Below are 11,610 nucleotides of genomic sequence, written 5' to 3' on the forward strand. Positions count from 1 at the left end.
GTAAGGGGTCATGGTAAGCAATTTGTGGGTGGTCGTGGAGATTAGACAGTTACTGTCTAAAAGTGCTGGGCCCAGCAGCTGGGCTGCAGTAAAAGTATCCACTCCCATTTCTCCTCAGTCTCATCCTGGCCATCCTAAGCATCAGGGTCTCCTGCCTCAGCTGTCCCATCTTTGGTTTGCATAGCATGAGGAGACCATGAACTAGGAGAGCAGAAGCCAGCAGGTGGGGTTGATGTAGTTATAGGTGACAAGTCATTATCATATGAGGCCACTGTTACCTCCATTTCACGTGTCGGGTCCCGGAGCCCCAGCTGGCACAAGACACATATCCACCTCTGCCTGTGTGCAAAGCCTGTGACTCAGCTCATCCAGGATCCTGCTCCTGCTATGATTCCAAACACTGTGTGGGGTTTTGAATCTGCGGGAGAACAGGGATGGAGACCAGCCCAGTACCCACTCCCCGGGCCACCCTGATTCCTACCCATCCTCTGCCTTCTACTGTGACTCTTTGTCCCAGGGCACTTTCCCGGGTCAATGGTGTTGGAAGCTTCTCCAGGACATCACTAGCTTGGTCCCTGTCTTTCTCTGCCACAGATAAGAGAATCATTAGGTAATTGCATTTGTCCCTTATCTGGCTCCCCCACTTTATGACTTCCCTGGGGAGATGCTATAACCACAGCCTCCGTGCCAATTAGCCCGTCTTGTGGCTGCATGTGCAGGCTGCAGGGCTGCTACCCGGGGAGAAGTGTGCAGTGAAGCAAAGATTACATCTTCAGTGGCAGGGACACCCTGTTCCTCAGCACGGGACATGCTGACAGCCCTCGCTGTCTCCTGGGAGCACAGCTGGTGTCCTGCAGGAAAAGTGTGAGATCCAGAGGAGGAAGCAGGGATCTTGTCACAGACTCTGACCTGGGCTTTCCGTGCGACCTCAGGACCAGCCCATAACTCCTCTGGGTCCCAGGCTTTTTGTAGGTCAGTCAGAGGGGCAATAAACCTCTTCCCCATGATGATCAAACTGGCTGGAGACTGCGAGACATCTATAAACATCATCTCTGCTTTTTTGTGGTGACCTCTTTTTAAAAAACAGCTTTAATAACATATGTATGTACGTATTTAAATTGTACAACTTGGTAAATTTTGATGTAGTATATCTGCATGTCGCCATTACCATAATCACAGTAGTGAACACATCCTTCATCTCCGAAAGCATTTTTTGGATCCTTCGTATTCCCTCTCTCCAGTAGTTTCTTCCCTACGCCCATCCCCAGGCGCCACAAATCTGTGTTCAGTTATTACAGACTTATTTACAAATATAAACGGGTTTTTACAGTGTGTACTGTTTTTGTCTGTCTTCTATTTTGAGATTTATCCATGCTTGTATGCATACTAATAGTTCATCTATTTTATTGCTAAGTAATATGTCACTAAATGGGTGTGATACAACTTGCTTTTTTATTTACTTACCTATTGGTAAAGATGTAGGTTGTTTCCTTTTGGGGAATACAGCAAAATTTCTCTGGATATTCACATGTGAGTACTCTACCTAGTGTGGAATGCCTAAGTATGACAGATATATGTTTCACTTTTAAGGATACTGGAATTGCTTTTCAAAGTGATTGTACCGTTTTACATCCCTACTAGCAGGGTAGAAGGGTTCAAGTTCCTCAAATTACTTTCTATATTGGGGAACTGAACATAGGTACATCCCCACTGAGCTCTATCACTGAGCTACGTCCCTGGGCTTTTAAATTTTGAGGCAGGTTCTTGTTAAGTTTCTCAAGCTTACAGTTTCAACCCTTCTGCCTCAGCCTCCCACGTAGCCAAGAACACAGGTGTGTACACCAGGCCCAGCAAAGATCCTGCCTTCCTGGGAAGCCAAGTCACCAGTGGGCCCAGTGCCCTCCCTGGTCTCCCCAGATGCTGGCCAGCTCCTATGAGGAGGGGCCCTGCCTGTGTTGTTCATTGTTTTTTCTCACCACCAGACACAAAGCCTGGCATTGTGAGCACTCAGGTGTTGAATTAATGACTCACAGAATAAAACAGCAAACGGACATTGAACTGAACTGAGTGTTCTTTTCAGAAAACCCTTCTCTACTGAGGGGCACACGAATTCCAACTGGCAGATAGGAAAACTTCCTAACAACCGTGCTTAGGTCTGCACACAATGCAGACTCAGAGAAGCACCTGATCCCGGCCCTTTCCCAGCCACGTTGTCTTCCTAAGGTGAGGCTGGGCTTGGAGATCCCCGGAGTCCTCGGTGTGTATCTCTCATCCTCCCTTTCTTCTATCATAGAGGCTATGAGGGACGAAGCGACCTTCCAGGGACCTTTCCAGGCTGCAGTTCCAGGACAGATGCTCTAGGACTCAGCTCTCGGATTGATCTCACTTCTCAGTGCCACCATCCTGTGTCTATGTTGGCATTTATCACTGATGCTACATCTCACTCTGGCCCTGAGCCACCTGTTGAGCTGGGAACCAGGAGGGCTGTTGGGAGAAGGGTGCTGTGGTTTCTTCTGAACCCTCTCCTGGGGATGTGATAGCAATTGAAGGCCTCTGAGCCCCTCCAAATAGAGAGAATCCCTACTTCTGAGGCTAATTCAGCATCCTTTGCTGTCTCCCAAACTACTGTGTGTGTAGAATGCAATTTACTGTTTACATTTGGAGCCAAATGTTTCTCACCACGTAGTTTTCACCAAAAAAAGCTGAGATGCTGGCAAGGCCACCTCAGTGTGGAAGAGCAGAAGAACAGGTGTTTGGATGTCTAAGACAGCAGTGAGTAACCTCCAAATATTACCAGTGGGGAGCAGTGCCATCTGCAAGAAATTACCTTCGCAGTCTGAGGGGGAGAATGTTTTGGATTCTTCTTGTTTGTCTCAGAGAGCTTGGGAAGAAGCAGTCATGGAGATGTGAGAGAGAGGGGATCCGTGAACTGGGAGGCACTAAGAGGCAATGCAGGTCACATCTCTTCCTTGTCACTTCTGCCATTTTAAAGGATGAAAATTATGTCCTGGGTAAGCGAATTGACTTGTCTAAGGTCCTCTAGCCAGTAAGAGGTGGAGCCAGGACAAAGTCTATGAAATCATGCAGAAAAGTGGTAACACTCCCCCTGGGAGCCAGGAGGGCCTTCAGCTCATCAAGACAGGAGTGTGAGAGACCCGGGGGAGACGCCTGACGCCTGTAGCTCTAGTTTCTCAGAGTGGAAAATGCCTAACTCTTGGAAATATGATAAAACTGTAAAAAAGCATTTTTAAGAAAAAAAGCCATATGTCTTGTTATTCTGTCAAGATCTAAATTTTTTAGTGTTTAGACAACTGTGGGTGGGAGGAGGAATATCTTAAAGCCTTGAGTACACGCATCTGCTAGACAAGAGGCCCCAGCCAGGGCTGGCGGAGATGCTTCAGCACCACGGCCAGCGGCCCCGCAACGGCCTCTACGCAGCCGCTCACAGGAACGACCTGCCCTTGCATGAGGAGCTGCTGTGCTCTTCACTGGGTGACACGAACACGGGGTCCAAAAGGGACTCGGCACCCCAAATGGTCGTCCACCTTGCAAAAAATTCCTTCGTCATGAGCAAGCTAAAAAAATTAATTCTGTTCCTATGAACGTAGAAGCAGGGGTGATTTAAATCCACGTCTTCCCCCTCAATAAAGGTGAAATCTTGGGGAGCAGCTGAAAGGTTTGCTTAGTATTTAGCAGTGCAAAGGGAATACACACCTGACGTGAAGTGAGTGTGGGTGCGGTGGTCAGGGTTCACTCACATCTCAGCGGACCTGGGCCCGCAGAGGTTGCACAAGGTGCAAAGATTTCATAGGCTAGAAGCACGGAGTAGACTTGCACTGAGCTTTAACGTCTGGGGAAGACGGGTAGGTAAGGCAGAAGGTGTTCTCAGCAGACAGAGGAGAAAAGGAGGCAGGAAGGAGCAGGGCACACTCAGAGGCCCGCATAGGTGGGACAGGGCTGATGTGGCCAGGCGGTCACCATAGGGAGTGGGGGACTGTAAACTCTTGGCTTCTCCAGCGGGTAAAACTGCCTCAGACCCTCGTAACCCTTTTTCTGTGTTCTTCCCCCGCCCAAGTTGTATCACCTCTTCTCCGTGTGCTTGGTAATGTTTCCCCACTGACACGAGCCCCCGTGCTGCCGAGAAAGCGATTCACAGTGCTCAGTACTCACACCGGCTGCCAGGGCCGAGATAGGTGGAGCTGAGCTTTGCCCTCAGGGACAAACGAGATTCAGACGGGAAGGGAGAGAGGCGCCTTGGTGGTGGAGGGAGCTCTGGGCTGACTGGGGTCCAGGCAAGGAGGAAACCTCAATTAAGGTTCCGAATTCTCTGCTGTCAGTTTAAAAGAACAGGCTGACTTGGGGTGCTCCGTTTCTGAGCCTTGGGCCCAATGGAGGGGAGAAGGCTGTTAGCTGGTTTAGAAATATCTCTTGGCAGGAGGTAAGGAGCCCCAAACTCTGGCTTGTGGGCCCAGGCGTCGGAGAGCTCCCTGTGAACCCTGCTCAGGGCCACTAGAGCTCCCCAAAGACCTTTCTGCTTGATCCCCTGATTCCCAGCTGGGCTCCCTGGGAGGTCTGAGCATCTACTCACCACCTCCCCTCAGGGGGAAGCAGGATCAGCACCTTTCAGTCCCCTGGGGACCTCTAAAACCTTCTTACCAGTCCTCTCTTTTGCAAGCACCATACACAGCTACAGGAACCTCAGTGGTCCTAAGACGCTTGGTAACCTGGAAGAAAATTACATCCCCAAGTTACTGGGCAAGTAGGTGGCATGGCCAAGGACAGTGCACTCACTCACTCCAGGTCAGGGCCTCTGTGGCACACTTGGCACACCACAGTCCCTGAGCCCTCACAGGAGCACCAGAAGGTAGATGCCATCACTGACAGCCCCTTACAAAGATGAGAAAACTGAGGCTCTCCAAGTTGAGTTGCCTAGTCCTGCAGAACATGGATCATTTTATCAGTCAGTGATCTGCAAAATAGAATCACATAACCAAGCGCTCCACTAGAGCAGAATCTGGGGGAGGGAGGACAGCAGTGAGCTTTGAGAGCCACCTAGGGATCTGAGTGGGGGATCACTCACAGGTGCTGAGCTCTCTTAAGGACCAAGAACCGTGCCAGGCTTGCTCCCCTGGTGGAGGCTCCCCTGAGCCAAGGCTGAGGGTGGCACTGAGTTCTCTCAGCTGGGTTCATAGAAATCCCTCCGAGCAGCCTCGGCACAGGAAATAGAGGCTCCTGCCAGGCCACCCAGTGAGGGCTCCCTGGCTCCAAAATACGGCTCCTCCCACCATTCCGGGCTGCTTTGGGCAGCCAGCAAAGTCACCCCCAGTCCCCTGGGGGCTCCTCCCCAGCGGGCTCTGAAAGTGGGCTCACAGCGAAGAGGAATTGGGACCTGAGCGAGAGCCACTTCCGTCCTCAGAGTCCCCACTGGACCTTGCCCCCCCCCCCTTTCCCCAGAGCCCAGCACTCCAGCTTCCAGTCGCCTTGGGGCTGGGCGCTCTGCAGCCTGCGCATCGCTGAGCAGCACCCTCCTTGGGGAGCCCTGCACCCCTCCCTCGGTTGCCCTCTAGTGGGATGCAGAAATTTCCACCCCAGAGTGACAGCACTGCTGGAGGGTCCTGCGCTCAGCAGGGAGGTGCGGCCATGGACCCTGTGAGAGCCTGGCCAGGACAAGAGGACAGAGAAGGCCCCTGGGAGGACTCTGCTCCCCTCAGAGCGGGCCAGGCCTGGTCCCTCCAGCCACCCTGCTGCGCCTCTCGTCCTCAGGGTCAAGGCTGGCGCCCGGGATGCCCTCCCCCTCTCTCCACCACCCCCTGGAGGAGACTTGTCAACCGCTTTATTAGATTAAAACAAACATCTGCAAAGAAGAAAAGCAAGACCTTAATTGGAAGCCCTGGAGATGTGTGCAGAGCAGATGGGGAGGATCCAGTGAAATCGCCCCATGCTGGCCTCTGCGCAGACCTCGGAGATAAGGACACATTGCCAGGCAACAGGGTTTTTCCACCTGGAGGCCTGATAAGGGCTCGGCGGGGTTGCGTGTGTGGAAAATATGACTTTATAAATGAGACCGGGACGTGTTGACTCTGCTGTCCAACGACCCGGCTCCCACCGTGAGATAAGCAACTGCTGCCTTCCCTGGGGCACCAGACGCCCGGCAGGGCCTGCCCGCACGGAGACATCCCAAACCCCAGCTGCAGGAGCAGCCAGTCCCAGTCCTGCCAGGGCCGGGGGGCGGGGGTTGGGTCACAGTGGCTTTCTCTTATCTGCCCCCTGACCCGAGTCCAAGCTCCCCAGGAGGGTGAGTGTTATGGTTGTGGGAAATGAACAATTTCTTAATGAAGCACCGCAATGCCTCACACCTCCAGCTGCCCTTCTCCCAGAGACTTCATCTCTCTTGGAGGAAAAACCAAAGTCCACACAGGATTGTGTGACATCTGGTGCAGCATCCTCTCACTTCCTGATACCCACGGCCTCAGTCTCTTCACCACCTTGGCCTTTCACTCTACCTCATACCTGCCAGGCATGCTCCTGCCCCAGGGCCTTTGCACTTACTGTCCATTCTGCCAGGGATAGATATACATGGCTCTGTCCCTTGATGTCAAGGTCTGCTTCAAGTTACTATCTCCATGAGGTTTACCCTGGCCACTAACTCAGTGAGGCCCATGCTCTCCCACTTTGGTATTCAAGCATCCTTACCCTGCTCAGATTTTCTTTTTTCACAGCAACTGTCACCTGCTGGCCTGCTATAAGCCACACCTATTTATTGTGGTCTATGCCTTCTTGTCTATTTCCTCAGTCTAGGACCCAGGCTCCAAGAAGACAAAGGTCTTCCCTCTTTTCTTCACTAGCACATTGCAAGAATTGAGAACAGAGCCAGGAACACCAGAGGTACTCGATAAATGTTTGCTGAATGAAGAAATGTTCCCCCTTCCTGGTTCCTAAACAGCTTCCGTAGAACCGGTAGAAAAGAGCGCCTGCTCAGAACCACCTCTGCCAGGTAACTGGGCTGCCCCCAGGAAAGGACTGGGGATGGCACCACCCCACCCCCACGGCCTGGGCCCAGAGGGAGGCAGCCTTGTCCTGGAAGGGAAACCCAGGGGGAGGCACCCGGCAGTTTATATACCATCCTGGCCCTCGCACTGATTGGCTGTGTGACTCCGCAGAGGGCACTATCCATTTCTGAGTCCCAACTCCCACTTTTGGCAAAAGATACTCCCGTTCTCCTCTTTACCTAAAAGCAAAGTTCTTCCATATTGTGAGTATGGGGCCTACGGTGGGGGTCCGAATCCTGCCTCTGCTGCTTGGTAGCTGTGTGGTACTAGGTAGTTTAGGCAACCACTCTGAACCTCTGCCCCTAATGTACACATGGGACGTGAGCCTTCCAGGCCCCGAGCACCCTGCTCAGTGGAGCAGGTGCCATCAGCTGCCTCCTTCTGTGAAACCCTGGGAAGCGGCAGCAGAGGTCTTTGGGGCCGATTGTGAGTCGCTGCTGTTTGGCCGGTCAAAGCCCTTGTTCATTTCCCAGCCTTAGAGGTGTGGCTCATTCTGTGGTACTGGGGACTGAATCCAGGGCCTCCACCTTGAGTTACATCCTTCGGCCTTTCTTCTTTTTTGAGATAGGATCTCACTAAGTTGCCCAGACAGGCTCCCACTTTTGATCCTCTTGTCTCAGCCTCCCAGAGTATCGGGGTCACGGTGTATGCCACCAGATGTCAGCTGACCTTGCCATGTGGCTCCCACCTTGGCTGGAGGCACTGTAGTGGCCTAGCAGAGACGAGACTCTCCCTAGGTAGGACAGGCGTCCAAAGGGCCACCCTCCAAATTAACCCAGAGGACACCCCAGCCCTTGCTGCAGGGAGGGAGCAGAAATCTGGTGGGCACGAGAAGGGGAGGGACCAGAAGAGCACACACGGCTGCAGGAGCCAGGCCCATCGAGAGGGTGAGGACGCTGCAGACCACCCACACCCCAGACGCAGCCCTGGCAGGTCCGGCTCTTAGCCGAGGTTCCCTGAGACGAGACTGTGACTGCCCACACAAGGTTTATCAGGATACCAGGGTTGGGACCATCAGAAAGAAGCATACGGAAAAGATGGGGGGTTCCTAAAGCGTAGCTGTCAGGAAAATGTGCACCATCAACAAGGTGTCCGCCATCGAGCCAGACTCCACTGTGACCAACAGGGCTTAACCCCGCGGCTGGCCACTGTGAAATGGGACAAAGAAAGCCTTCCTTAAAATTACCCCACCCAGGGGCAAGGAAGCAGGGGCACCAAGGACCCGCTGGAGGTGGACTCCCTGGACTTCCTGTAGGTCTCCTGGTTTTCATAAAAAGCCTTTGGGTTCAAAGCATAGACTGTGGCGTTGGGAGCTGTGTCAGAGTCCTGCAGGACCAAGAGCTCTGAGCAGGGTCCTGGCTGCATCTGCTGCATGAGTCGGACTCATGTGGGGGTTGTGGGGAGCAGACAAGGGCCTGTAGTTTCACTTACGGTCACTCAGGGCTGCCTCTGGGTCTCACTTGGTTGGTGGATTAGTAACTGGTGGTCAGCTTATAACACGAGTCAGCCTGGTGCTGAGCCTGATGGCCACATGAGGATTGTTGCAACCATCAAAGGCAAAGGCAGAGTTTTTGTTTGGTGCCCTTGGTGCTCCTGTTGCTGTGGGTTCTCCTGGAGGAGCTTGTTGAGCTTCTGTCCTGATACGAACTTGGCTGTTCTCATGGTCAGAGGAGCTTGGGACCTTGTTATCACTGAGAATGACTGTGGTCCACTTTGGGGGAGCTCTGGTTCTTAACTTGAGCATTGCTTCCTCCGGAGAAGAAGATGTGTGTGGTTCAGTCTCCAGGAGAAGCTTGCCACGCTGGCTTCCTGATATGAACTCGGCTGCTCTCATAGTCAGAGGACCTTCTTGCTGAGAACGGCTGTGGTACTTTTCAGGGGAGCCCTGGTCCTTAACTTGAGTGTCACTTCCCGGCTCCAGTGCAGAACCCTCAGCCTGCTGGCACAGATCCTTCATCCCGCTGGCACAGACTTTCTAGCTTCTACCACTGACCTTGGATCTTCCCACTGCAGATCCATGAAACAGACTTGCATGAGTCATTGTTGTGGATTCTAGGCCTTCAGCTGGACTCACAGGAGGCATTGTCATGGGCTCTAGGTCTTTGTTTTTTTAGTCAGTACTGGGGATCGAACTCATGAGAGCACGCTTGCAAGGCAGGCGCTTATGCCGCTGAGCTAAATCCCCAGCCCTGGGCTCTAGGTCTTCATCAGGACTCATGCAGGACACTGCTGTGGCATCCAGGCCCTCCACTGGATTCCTTGAGTCTTAGTGTGTGGACAGATTTCCCATACTTCTTGTATTTAACACTTTGGGTGACCATTATTATATGTGCTGTAAATAATTGTTTTCCTTGCAATCCCCGACTAGAATACTTAGTATCAGCATTCTGACCAGACCCAAGGGTACATTTGCAAGGACCACCTCTGGAGTCCCTGAAGGTCACCTGGCCGGGTTCTGGTGTCCCCTATCCTCCTGTTTATGGAGTGTGGTGGTTGGAGAGCTCCCAGACATGCCAGGAGTGGACATTTTCTGCCCCATTGACAGGCGAGGATACCAGTCCTGTCCTCTCTCCCCACCCTACAGAGTAAGAGGCACTTTCTCTGCTCCATAGAAACAGTGATTCTTTTTATTATGGCAAAATATACACCAAATCGACCATCTTCACCATTTTTAAACGTTCAGTGGCTTTGAGTGAGTTCTTATTGTCATCCGACCATCACACCATCCATCTCCAGAACTTTTTCATTTTCCTAAACTGTGCCTGCTGGACGTGGTGACACACGCCTGTGATCCCAGCACTCCAGAGGCTGAGGCAGGAGGATCAATGTGAATTCAAGGCTAGCCTAGACTACATAGTGAGTTCAAGGCCGGTCTGAACTACACAGCAAGACCGTCTCCAAAAACCACTGTCCCCATGAAACACTAACTCATTATATTTTCTACCCTAGTCCCGAGCAGCTACCATCCCATCCTCCCTCTCTGTGAATCTCATTCACAGAGAGTGATTTTTGCCAAGTGTTCCAGGGCGCTTCTCACTGTCCAGACCTGCTTCCTCTTCCTGGGGGAGGGGGGGCAGAGAAGTCCTTCGCTGCTGGTCTCACACACAGAGCTTTATGTGCACGATTGTTCTTTATTGCACCAAAACAGGGCAGCTTGTGCCGGCCTGTAAATTTAACAACCGTGGCACACAAAGAAATCGCGGTGGATGACAGCACAGACAAACATTTATGATACCATGCTCGGAAGGAAGCAGGTGTTCTTCCAGGGACCCACATCATAAGGCCACCTCTCCTTCCTCTAACCGCAATGAAGGAGCTGCTAGAGAATAAACTACCCACTCTGGCTCTGGGTGGTGCGGGTGAGGTGATTTCCCTCTCGGGTTCTTGAGATGAAACACGTGTTCCTCTTCTGCTGTCTTCTCCAGGTTTGGGGGCCCAGCCTCCTCCCTGTGCTAGGCCAGATCCTTCCTCCCTCTGAGCCTTTGCCCTGGCTGTCCTCTGTCCTGGAGCTATCTTCTCCGAGCTGCACACTTGTCCCCTCCCTTGCCAACTTCAACTGTCCCCTTTTTGGCCAGGCCTCCTCAGGCCCACTCTAATTAAGTGTAACCCTGCTCCTCCCCAGCACGGCCACCTCCTTCCTCATTTTGTTTTTCTCTATAATGCTCTCACTGCCGACAGACTGTACTATTACTGATTTATTCACTTATTTATTTATGGTATTGAGCCCAGGGAGTGCTGAGCTGTACCCCAGCACTTTAAAATATTTTTATGTGGAGGCAGAGTCTTACTAAATTACTCAGTTGGCCTCAAACTTGCAAGCTTCCTGCCCCAGACTCCCGAGGGGCTGGAACCCCACGTTGTTTATTGCTGCACCCTTGAGCATCTAGAACAGCAGGGCACCAGGCTAAGGCATTATAAACACTTGGGGGTGCTTAACAAGTGGCTTTTGACTGAATAAGTGCACAAATGGGGCCATTTCAGTCTAGATGTTTCTCATTTAGGGGCAGGAAGCAGCAGGAAAGGACAGCAATAGGTAGTGGAGCAAGAAGGAGGGGGTCTGGGGGACACAGGTCGATGCCACGCTGTCACCAGATACCCTTCCTCTGACCCAGTGGTTTCCAATATGGTCCCCGGCGGGAAGCAGCACCATGGTCAGAGTATGGAGGGTCCTCCCCGACCCCTGAGGAAACCAGCCAGGAAACAGAACTTCACACCAAAGACCCAGGCTTCGAGACCATGCACAAGGAAGCCATGCTAAAATACAGGGAGGGCTGCCGGCGGCTAGAGGGTGAGCCGAGAGCTGGACCACTGAGCTAATGAGCAGACGCCACAGGACTGATTCTAGCTTAATACCGAGGTGTCCAACAAGGGGCTGAGCAGCTAGGTGAAAGGGGCTCCAGCGGCTGCGCCAGCAGAGTCCAGGATCCACACACCCATGGGTCCGATCTGCCACAGGTGGGCGCAACAGCCGAGCACCCAGCGCTCGGCACTGGGAGGACTGATGACTGAAGAAGCAGAAACACATACACTGACTAACTGTGAAGGCACAAAACTGGGTTGC

The sequence above is a fragment of the Cavia porcellus genome, unplaced genomic scaffold, assembly GCF_034190915.1.
Source record: "Cavia porcellus strain 051 isolate PalLab524CR breed Dunkin Hartley unplaced genomic scaffold, mCavPor4.1 scaffold_31, whole genome shotgun sequence".
NCBI lineage: Eukaryota > Metazoa > Chordata > Mammalia > Rodentia > Caviidae > Cavia > Cavia porcellus.